Source organism: Callionymus lyra, chromosome 5 (genome assembly GCF_982586985.1).
Source record: "Callionymus lyra chromosome 5, fCalLyr1.hap1.1, whole genome shotgun sequence".
NCBI lineage: Eukaryota > Metazoa > Chordata > Actinopteri > Syngnathiformes > Callionymidae > Callionymus > Callionymus lyra.
This window is the reverse complement of record NC_141822.1, coordinates 8498083-8510608: the sequence shown is the minus strand read 5'-3', so window position 1 is coordinate 8510608 and position 12526 is coordinate 8498083.

The following is a 12526-nucleotide window of genomic DNA, read 5'->3' as shown; positions in this document are numbered from 1 at the left end:
CTTCTCAGCATCACTCCACATCTGACTCACTGTCCGTCCGCCTGTAGCACCTTCCCCGACCAAACCTCCGCTCATTGAAATTCAGGTCTGCCCGGTTGTCTTCCATGAAGCCTCAAGAGGACGAACCTCTTTCGCTCTCTCAAGAACAACAACATCAGAGACTAATGCAGCTGCATCCATTTTAGGTCAAGATTTCTATCATTTACACCAACAAGTGCATTTAGATTTGGTTAAATGAATTGTAACAATTCATTTATATTGTTTCCTGTCTCTAAATATCAAGTCAAAAAAGATTACGAGAGTAAAAGAAAATCTAGAAGGATTAGAAAGATCACAAGAAATCAAAGATCTTCAGATGTTAAAAAAAATATCTTTAGTAGTGAAATATCTTGATGGGTTGCAAAGGATCTTGAGAAGTCACAACATTTCTTTAGAAGTGATGAAATATTATAAGAATTAGAAAAGATTCCAACAGGTAAAAAAAATATCTTGAAGTTAAAAAGAAAACATCGGGAAGTTAACAAAGATCTTGTGAAATTAAAGAAATATCTTGTTCATTTAAAAAAATATATTAAGCTAGAAAAGAGATCTCGACTGTAAAAGTTTGAAAATAACTTGAGTAGTAAAATATCTTGACCGGTTACTAATATCACCAGAAGTAAATAGAGATCTCGAGAATTCACAAAATATCTTGAGAAGTTAAACATTTTTTTTAAGAATTAGAAAAGATTCCAATCGGAAAAAAATATCTTGAAGTTAAAAAGAAATTCCAAGGAAGATAAAAAAGATATTTTGAAATTAAAGAAATATCTTGTTTATTTAAAAAAAAGATATTGAGAAGTTAAAAAGATATCTTGAGTAGTAAAATATCTTGACTGGTTACTAATATCTCCAGAAGTAAATAGAGATCTCGAGAAGTCACAAAATATCTAGAGAATTTACACATTTTTTTAAGAATTAGAAAAGATCCCAACAGGTAAAGAAAAAGTAAAACAAATTGAGAAGTTAACAAACATCTTGTGAATTTAAAAATATGAAAAAGAAATTGTGGAGTAAGAAAAGATTTTGAGTCGTAAAAAAAGATGATCTTGACGGGTTAGAAAAAATCTTTAGAAGTTAAAAAATATCCTGAAAATGAAAAAAAAGATCCCCAAAAAAAACATACATTTTTATTATTATTTATTATATTTCTATGTAAATGTTTATTGATATAATAACATTATTAATTTATAAATAGAAAATGTTGTTATTTTTATCTTTTGTAAATGTTTTGACTTTTAACCATTGGGTTATCTCTGGGTAGACATGACCCAAAGGCCCTAAAACAAATATGTTTTGTCTGGGTCAAGGTGACCCGAAGGCCCAAAACAAATGTGTTTGTGGTATCCCTTGTGTTGTCTCTGGGTCAAGGTGAACAATCACCATCACTGCATATGTATTTATGGAAGCCAGGGACGTCGTTGACCTTGACTCAGATAATTGAGATAACACAAGGGTTGCAAAATGATCTCTCCATCATTTTGGCTCTTGGCTTCTCTTTTTTGACTTGACGGCCCCTCACTACAATCACACTGTAAAATGTGGCCCTTAAGGAAAATTAACTTCCCACCCTTTCCTAGGAGGCTCCGTAACTAGAAAACTGAGGTATTTACTCAAAAAATTAAACTCAAAACATAACCAAATGGGTCAAAATGTAAAGGTATACAAACTTTTTTCCTAAACAGTGTAAATACTTAGTATAACTATGAATCAGAATATGGTGTAAAAGGCAAACTATGAGGAAGGTCATATTTATTTAATATATTCATGAATAGATAGACAGGAAATATGCTCTAAATATTTTGTAAACAACTCTAAACACGTACTCTCAGACTTCAATGAAGACTTCTCGTCCTCTCTTCTGATACGAACCCACAAATGTAAAATACTTGAGGCGAGTCGTTCACATTCGTCCTGTTGACAAACTGAATCAAACGCCGCCGCCCGGTCATTTGCATAATTCCTTCACACCTCATTTGGTGTTGATTTTAAACAAGTTGTCTGTGAAGGCATCACTTCCCCCGGAGCTCATCCTCCTCGCTCCCTCTGGAGACCACGGTTGGATCTTTTGGTTTTCAAACCTCTGGAAGGATCTTCTCAACATCTCCGAGTGCGTTCAATTTTGGATCAAATAAAGGGTCTCATTTGCATTCTGAAAGTCAAGGCTTCAAACTCAGAAAGCTCCTGGAATATTGATAGAAATTCTTTTTAGTGAGTGACGTGATGACGCGGTTCATAAATCATATGGATGTTTTACGTCGTATGAAAACATTTTTGCTTCTGATTCCCTGACCCCGGTGAAGTAATGGCCTGCGATAAGACCATCAGCTGCTGCCTCTTGGTTCCCCCGGGACACTGGGAATGGTCAGTAGTTTAATTCCCCACTCACTGATGCGTCCCAGTGCACATCGCATGCTTTAGGAAGTCCTTCTCTTTATTCAGCTTTTTCTAGATTTTGATCAAGCGAAACTGAGGAAGACTATTCGGTTGTTGCCTGTTTCATCGCTTCTCCTGTCCTTCAATAAGTCCTTCAATAAGTGACCAGGAGCTCTTGACCAAACGCCCCCCACACTAAATTCCTTCATTGCAATACTACCCAAAATCTTTATCCAATGTGATCCTAACATAAGGCATCCAGAAGATACTCAAGGGTGCCTCCTAACCCTTGGAACCTGGAACAGTCTACAGTATATAGTGTCTGAAGTTATGGTTGACAACTCTTAGAACGGACAGATGGATCTAGGTTCCAGGCATTGGTTGTTCCAGGAGGTATAAAGGATTCCAGAGAGTCAATGAAGTTGGATTGATCCCTTGAACCCAGGGCTAGCTCCCGGCTGAAGACTTTCTTTCCATCTTGACAGGCTCCTGACCCCGACTTTTGCATTCTGAACTATGTCACAAGATCGGATTTCAATCTCTTCCTGAAGTCTATGGATGTATTGTGTCGACAGGTTGGACAGACCGATCAGGAGGTTCTGTGGTTGAAGCTGGACTCACTGGTGACAGTTGCAGAGAGAAGATCACTGGACAAACTACTGTCCATCATGGATGATGACTGTAACATTGTCATCAGTGAGAAGAGAAGCAGATGATGCACGAATGCTCCTCCCATGATGTAACACTGATAGACTCAGGGACACATTCATTCCTTGTGCTATTAAACTTTGTAACTCTGAGTTTGGGGGCAGGAGTGAAGTGAAAAGTTAATGTTGAATGTGAGTCTTTGTATCCTTGTCTTTATGTTCTTTCCATTGATCTATGTTCTTTAAATTTGCACTTTGTTATCCCTTGCACTTTGTTCTTGTTCTTGTTTTTATGAAACTATCGTCTGCTGTGAACTAGAAACCGAATTTCCTGAAGGAGATCTCCAGAGGGATTAATAAAGTCTACCTAATCTAATCTAATCGAATCTAAAGTAAAAACATCAACAGATGGGGCAAACATTCCGCGGGACTCTAATGGCTCCCTTTGTTCCATGATCTGGAGCTTGTAATCCATGCGTTTGTTTCTTCTCGTCTGGACTATTGTAACAGTTTGTTTTCATGTCTTAACAAGAAGGATTTGTCTCGTCTGCAGTTGATTCAGAACTCTGCATCGAGAATTCTGACCCGCTCAAGTAGGAGAACTCACATTTCTCGGATCCTTAAAACTCTTCACTGGCTTCCAGTTTCTTTCAGGATCAACTTTAAAATTCTGGTTCTTACTTTCAGAGCTATTCATGGTCAGGCTCCTCCTTACATCACTGATCTGATCCAGCCTTACACCCCAGCTCGGGCTCTGAGGTCTGTGGATCAGAATCTACTTATGGTTCCACGCACACGGCTCAGGACCAGAGGAGAGAAATCTTTTCAGGCTGTTGCTCCTAAGCTTTGGAACGATCTTCCTCTCTCTTTGCGTTTGATGGATCTACTGACTCCTTTAAGAAACATCTTAAGACCTTTCTATTTGTTCAGGCTTTTCCTTGAATTTCTCAAACTCCTGTGTTGTTCTCAGTATTATCTTGATCTTTAAAGTATGTACTTTTTTGAGAATTGTTTTGATTGTCTAAGCGCTTTGTGACCCTGGTCTCGAAAAGCGCTATATAAATAAATATTACTTACTTACTTACTTACTTTTTAACTAGCTCACTTTAGCCCTACTCTGCTCTACTCAACACAGGGTTTGTTGTGTTTCCACCAGCACGGTAGGTAGATACAGGTACTATTGCCAAGCGAGCGAGTCAGCACATAAAAGAACATGTCCACCGACTGCCGACCAATGATTTGTCAGAGAGCGACTTCACTGAAGGGAAACTCAGCGAGCCTCCCAACTCGAGAAACAAAACCACCCATTTTCAAAAAACAGTGCGAGAACAAGCATGTAGGTCAGGAGTTAGTCCTTGACAAAAGTCATTCCATGGTCTGTGGACAAGTTCTGGACCTTTTATTGGTGAATAGACAATGAACTCATCTGGCTGGAGAGAGACACAGCAACAATGAATGAAAGGTTTTACCATTAGGACAGTGAAGAGCACGACTATGCCTTTATTTGTTCAGGCTTTACCTTGATTTTCTGGAACTCCTGTTGTTTTATCTTGACCTTTAAAGTATGTACTTTATTGAATATTGTTTTGATTGTTTAAGCGCTTTGTGAACCTGGTCTGGAAAAAGCGCTATTAGATACAAATTACTTACTTACTTACTTTCATTGGTATGTTTTTTGATGTGTCTCCATATTCAGCACGATATCGATGTTTAATGTTACATTTTGGTCAAGTAATCAAAGTAGTATTGTTGTCTCTTAGGCTAGCCAAGCTAGTTAGCAATTAACGCTGTGTATCATTTTGTTTTAGCGAGCTGCCATTTCATTATGTGTGTTTATGTCGGTTCTCTTCGTCCAAGAAACCTTTTCCTGTGACAAAAAGCCACGGAGCTGAGAAGCAAGAACACTGTTGCCTCCAAATCATTGTTCTGTTCGTTTTGTGGCGCGTACAAAATTACATGAGCGTAGTATGTTGTATGTATGTTATTACGACCCCCATGGCCACGTGTTAGCAACGGTGGTATCACTAAAGAGGACAGTCGAGGTGAGTAGGACTGGAACTGTGTGGAGTAAAAGCAACATAATTAACTATGTCCTTAAATAGAGATGTATAGAATTTGTACGATGATCCTTTTTAATTATTTGTAATATTGTTTTTACAATGGACCTTTGTTTTTTACTATTTGAGGCGCTTATATGTTGGACTGGACACATAATTCACAGGTTTTATAACGATTGCTGTGTCTCAAATCGCAAATTTCAACAGGGTAGTACTGTCTCAAATCAAACTCTGCTGCTACACACTACAGGAAATGAGTCGACAGCTTCTTCTTCTACTATTTTTTAACGCTGATTGCAACCGGTCGTTGAAAAAAACTATCATCGACACTTGACAGAACTTTTCTCCAATCAAAACAAGTTCTAAAGTTTTGTTACATTGTGTTATTATTGCTGTTGTGTTGTTTTGTGTTAAAATTAGTGTTTTCTTGAGACATTTACGTCGATATCTGCTCCGAAGACGCGTCGTCAGGGATGTATCTTCAATTTAGCGTCATCTACGTCACTAAGATGGCGGTTGTTAAGGTTCAAAAGTGTCCATCGATCCACACTCTCTCTCTGGCCTTTTGAGTGCACCAATTGAGTGCTCATTGCGCGCTACAATTTTGCAAACTGCTCATCGGGACACACTTGTGCACTCAAAATATTAAGTATAAGTGCAGAAGTGTGCGATTTGGGAAACAGCCCATGACTCTCTAAGAAATGTCCTTTCAGTAAAAACCCTCAAAACTGAACCGACCTAAGATTTCCATGTTTGCATGTTTGCAACAGCTAAAACTCTCTTTTCATCAATCCCTCTTTTCTTAATCTGCGTCGTCCGGTTACGATCAAACCTGCTCTGATGTCAAAGCCAAGTGCTGTTAGGTTTGTTCGGTACCAAGGCTATCAGGGAACAGCCAAGCATTCCGTGGACTTTAGCATCTCTGGGATTTAAAAAGCGCTGCCTCCTCTCTTCCACTGGTCCATTGACGGATGGATAAAGCCTTGGACTTCACCTTATTGAAAGAAGCAGCGAGTGCCCGGGGAGCCATGAAATCCATGGACCTTTCTTTAAATGGGTTTGTAAGAGGCTTCCGCTGAGCAAACCACGGCTGAAAGAGCCCATTAAAAGAAGCCGGACTCTTCGGCGAAGGAGCTGGAGGAGATTCATCAGAGAGAGGGAGATAATGATAGTTCACGGCCAGATGAGTCGTCGTCCTCACTCACATTTCATCGGGGAGTTGGTCAATAACAACGATGGGACTCGTTTGTGTCTTCGGGGAGGTGGAGTTGACTGAAGGCCTCGTGTCGACAGTCACGGACACGAGCAGGAGTCGCTCCCCGTGCGGAAGGTTTTCCTCGCGAAGATAATCACTCTGGCTTGACCGTGTGCTGAAGAAGTATGTCCTGCTGCTGTCGTCCAAATATCACGCTCTGATAAGGACCTCACGTGGATGAATCACAAATCATTTAGTTCCAACCTAGTATGGAAGTACAAAAGTGCCATCAAAATATTGACTTTTTTTACTTGTTTTTAAATAGTTAAATATAACAATTTCTATGTTGCAATTCATTGATAAATAATTGAGACATTGTCAAAAGATGTTCTTTAAATATTATTTTTAATTTTTTAATTAAAAAAAAAATCTAATATTTAAAAAAAAGAGTTTTATATGTAATTCCAAGAATTAAAACAATCCATTTTCTAAATTAATGTTTTTTTCTTTCTTTCTACTCGTCTTCCCGTCATTAATCGAGGCCCTTGTTGAATTAAGTTGAGAGGATCCTGCATTAAATAAAACCTCTCAACTATGTTAGGTACTTTAATTCAACTAGAGGTCAATCCTCTCTAAAATAACTGACTAAATTTATTGACTAAACAAAGAACACAAATTTCACAAATAACAAAAAATTGCCGTTAAAAAATGTCAGATCTTCCTTTGACACAGTGATTTTCTAGTGTATTTCACGTCTAGTTTCAAGTATCAAGTAGTGAAGACGAGTAGAAAAATGTGGGATTTGATTGATTAATGTGCAACAAGTTGAGCGCTTGATACAACAGATGTTGCCTTAACATGTCAAATAGAAACACATTGAAAGCGACAAACCCTGTTGCCTAAAGCGTGTGGCATCCCTCGCTTCCATATTTCCATATTTCCATGTTTCCGTATCCTAAAAAAAACATTTTCCACATTTTCCCAAAAATGCAAAAAAATACATATAGGTATAAAGTCATTGCCACTCATTGATACAACCAGCATAACATTGATCATCTTTCATTTGATTATATTTGATTGACTTTATTAAACCCTCTAGAGATAGGTTTCTAGTTCAGTATAGCAAGTTTCATAAAAACAAGAACAAGAACAAAGGGCAAAAAAAAGAACAAACGCAAGGGATGTCAAAGTACAAATATAAAGAAAAGGATACAAAGATTAAAAAATAAAATAATACATCATACTTTCACTTCGCTCCTGCCCCCAAATTCATATTTATACATCATAATAGCACGAGCTGAATGAGTCCCTGAGTCTATTAGTGTTGCATCATGGGAGGAGCATTCCTGCATGATTACAAGTACAAGTACAACCTGACGTAAACATGGAAAAAGCTAACAGAATAATACAAGATAAAACTAACAGTATACCATAAAAATCTATGATCTATGAAACTCGGAACGTGATATTAGATTTAATTAATTTACTTTTCTATTTCTTTCGTTTTATATCTTCCGTTACTTGTCGCTTCAATTTCTCTGTATTTCAACGATAAAGTCCCTGAACTCGGAAGTCCACCACTTGCGTTGTGTCTTAAAGTCGGAGTGTTGGTGCTTTTGTATTTTCTTTTGTTGGCCGTCGTACATACTTACATGGTGAGTGCACCATGTTTAGTATTGAACACACAATCTTAGTAGAACGCCCCACAACATTCTTCAAAAAATGTGATGGATCTTATGAAGCTTCATGAAACAGTGTCATTATTTTCCACTTTAGAGTCCATTAGATGGCAGTCTCTGCACTATTTTCCTTGTTTTAGACAACATTTTTTAAATGATGGCGCCACCTACTGACATCTACATAACATGACAGTTCTTCATGAAGCTTCATCAGACCATCACCACAAAAATACTAGACCCTGTATGTCACTGAATACTTTTAAATCCATGTTTAAATAGTGTTTTTTTTCCGCTGACCTCCAATGTTTGTTGGTCAGAGCCATCATTTAAATAGATTCATTTAAATGACAGAACTTTTAGGAACACTTGTAACGATTCTTTATATACACCAACAGGTCCTAAGAATATAAATTCTTTACTATTATTGAAATTATCGTAAAATGCTCTCTTATTTTCACACCTCGCCAACTGTGCTATTTTTCAGTAGCGACATTTGAAAAAGACGTTGCGATTACACAACAGGAATATCAATTGTTCATTGTGTTGTTTGAAGGACGGCCATGATTGTGTTGCCTCTCTCAGAGAAGATTGGACTGGACGCCACATGGATCCGGTTAAATAGAAGAGTCACCGTCGTCAGAATGGACGAGAGCTTTTTCAAACACCTGCAAATTTTTTGTTGCACCGTTTTTAAAATCCTTGAATTGTTTGTAAGTCACTGTGAGACGGTTACATAATGGTTCGTACACACAAATGTGCGTCGCCTACAACACTAGCGGTTGTTGCACTTATTATCTGTATTACAAGGTCATTATCATAATAATGGAAGGACATCAGTGCCTGATTGAAACTTCGTTTTTTATTTATTTTTTAATTATTATTATTTTTCCAAGCATCATTTATTTCTATAAATTTCTATGGAAAAGTGGTTTTTATTATTATTATTATTTTTCTTCCCTGGCTATATTTCAGTCAAGACACATATATTCAACCATTAACACAAAAATTAAGGAAATGTTATTTTAATCACATGACTAAAAATTTAACAAAATGTATTGCTTTTATAAATTACTTTGCTGAAATAGTACAGATTTCTTGAAGATTTAATTTAAGAAGGAGAGAAAAAATAAAATAAAGAAACTGCCTAAAAACCTTGGGTTTGCAAAGAAATTAAATTCTAAAAATGTAGGATTTTTTTTTTTACAAAAAAACCTAATGATAACATAATAGGGAAAGAATGCAATTTGTAAAATAAATTTGGACAAAAAAACAATAAATCCATTTAATAAATTACTTTAATTTTAATATAATATGTTTTATTTATATTATTGAACACAAACAAATAAATATAGTATCATTATCAATATACAAATATATGGCTTTAATTATACTTGAGTAACTTTTTTTTTATGAGATAAAGAACACTTGTAGGTCATGTATGACGAAAAGTGCAAAATAAATAAAATGTATTATTATTATATATTGAGTTAACAGTATGTTTTAAGTCATAATAAATAAAAAATAAATTCAAGATTTCATCAATAAAGAATCTGTGGTAAATAATAACATGTTTTCATAGGTCAGTTTCTCTCGGGGCCTCAACATCTCCACTCGTGTTGATAGAGACTTGGCAGGGTGTTCAAGGGAAGCCGGATCAGAGCTGGACTTCTGTCCTGTGCTCGACACCGGACTCCCGGACATCCCATATTAATCAGATTTGCCGCAGCAGCCATATGTCGGAGCAGTGTGATAAACCGGCTGCTACCTGCAGCCCACAGGAGGCGCCGCTCGCTGGACATTCCTCTCACGACATTATTTCCATTTCATACTCTCAGAAAATGAGAGGCCGAAGAAATCAAGTGATTGTTTGATGTGTTTGGAGAGAAGACGGGAATATTGTCATCTGTTGTTTTCTTTGCTGAACTACACACTTTTCTGTCTCTTACACGGTTCAGCTTTTACATCTCATGTCATCATCATATGTTAAATTATAACGTTTCTCCATTGAATGTTACATCAGGACACACTGCGGTATTACATTGTGATGTGTTACATAAGGACATGTTACATAATGACATATCATATGTTACATCATGGGATTACATTTTGAAACGTTCTATTATGACATGTTACATAATGTCATGTTACACTTACTTACTTTCATGTAAAATAATGATGTGTTACATCATGACATTTCATTCCGAAATATTACATTATGACATGTTACAATACGACATGTTACATTTTGACAGGTTACATTATGACAGGTTATGCTATGACATGTAACATCATGATGTGTTACATCAGGACATGCCATTGTCAAATATTATATTATGACGTGTTACAGTATGACATGTTACATTATGATGTGTTACATTATGAAATGTTACATTTTGACAGGTTACATTATGACAGGTTATACTATGACATGTAACATCATGATGTGTTACATCATGGGATATCATTATGAAATGTTATATTGTGATGTGTAACAGTATGACATGTTACATTATGACGTGTTACATTATGACAGGTTATACTATGACATGTAACATCAGGATGTGTTACATCATGGGATGCCATTAGGAAATGTTATATTATGACGTGTTACAGTATGAAATGTTACATTATAACATGTTACATTAAGACATGTTGCAGTATGACATGTTACATTATGACATGTTACATTATAACATGTTACATTAAGACGTGTTGCAGTATGACATGTTACATTATGACATGTTACATTAAGACGTGTTGCAGTATGACATGTTACATTATGACAGGTTATACTATGACTTGTAACATCCTGGTATGTTACATCATGACATTTCATTATGATATGTATTAGTATGACACATTACATAATGAAATGTTACATCATGACAGGCTCCTGATATACTATGACATGTAATATCATGACATATCATAATGATATGTTATATTATGACATGTTAAATTATGACAGGTTATAATATGTTATAATAAGTGTATTAAATTATTGATTGTTACATTTAATTTGTCATAAGATGACATGTTCCATCATGACATGTTACTCATCATAAATAAATAAATTGCTTTTGCATTGTTTTATTCATTGTTGCTTTTAAGTCTTGTTTATGTGGTGAGTAACATTTCATTTTGCTTGTGTGTATTTACACTATAATCTTACGAGGGATCAATAAAGTTGATCTAATCTAATAACATTATATTTCAACCAGGCACGTAAAGCTGCCACACTGAGTAACAACTGTTGGATCACGACTGCCTCACCTCACAGCAAGATTTGAGAATCTAAACACCTAATCCACAGCCTCGCGATCACATTCTCTAATCCAGCGTCAGGAGAGACGTGACGAGAAATCACTGCTTTTGTCTCGAACCGTCAACAGTTTCCTTCCCAGACATCACCAATCAATCACGATCAGCTGATAATGGACCCAGTAGTTTACTCATGTAAAAACAGTGGTTTAACTCTCGGGCTTGATGATGTGATTATGACACGTGGGTCGTCCTGGGTCGCGAGGACCAAAGATCAAGCGAGGTCACGCACACACTCCGGTGTTTAAACCTGCAGCTTAATATAAAACGCCGCCGTCGTCACTTCCCTGGGCTTCATCTTTTATGGAAAAAAAAACAAAACAGTGTCCAGTCAAAAGCCAGCGGGGCGGATAAGTACTCCTCAGTCATGCAAGGTACCCCCCTCGCCCCCTTCGCCGCCGTCGCCCCTCTTTTCCCTCCTAAATCCCCCACACGCTGCGCCCCCCTTCCTGACATACATCTGAGCAGGACCTGCACCTTTTGTCTTGGTCGCCCTCTTTGTTAGCAGCTGGTGTGGACTCAGTCTGCAGCCACACAACAACACATCAGCCTCCGTCACTCGAGCACGGAGGCAACTTGTGTTTTATGTGTCAGTCCGAGTCAAATCTAGAGGGTTTTAACTCCAAACAAGACTCACAATTGAGTATATTTTTCTTTAGAATAGGTGTTATTGTTGACAACATTAAATGAAATGCAGGTGTAAAGCGTCGCCAATCTTAGCAGGTCCAGAAATAAATATGTACTGATAAATATCATAGTTCTATCTATCTATCTATCTATCTATCTATCTATCTATCTATCTATCTATCTATCTATCTATCTATCTATCTATCTATCTATCTATCTATCTATCTATCTATCTATCTATCTATCTATCTATCTATCTATCTATCTATCTATCTATCTATCTATCTATCTATCTATCTATCTATCTATCTATCTATCTATCTATCTATCTATCTATCTATCTATCTATCTATCTATCTATCTATCTATCTATCTATCTATCTATCTATCTATCTATCTATCTATCTATCTATCTATCTATCTATCTATCTATCTATCTATCTATCTATCTATCTATCTATCTATCTATCTATCTATCTATCTATCTATCTATCTATCTATCTATCTATCTATCTATCTATCTATCTATCTATCTATCTATCTATCTATCTATCTATCTATCTATCTATCTATCTATCTATCTAT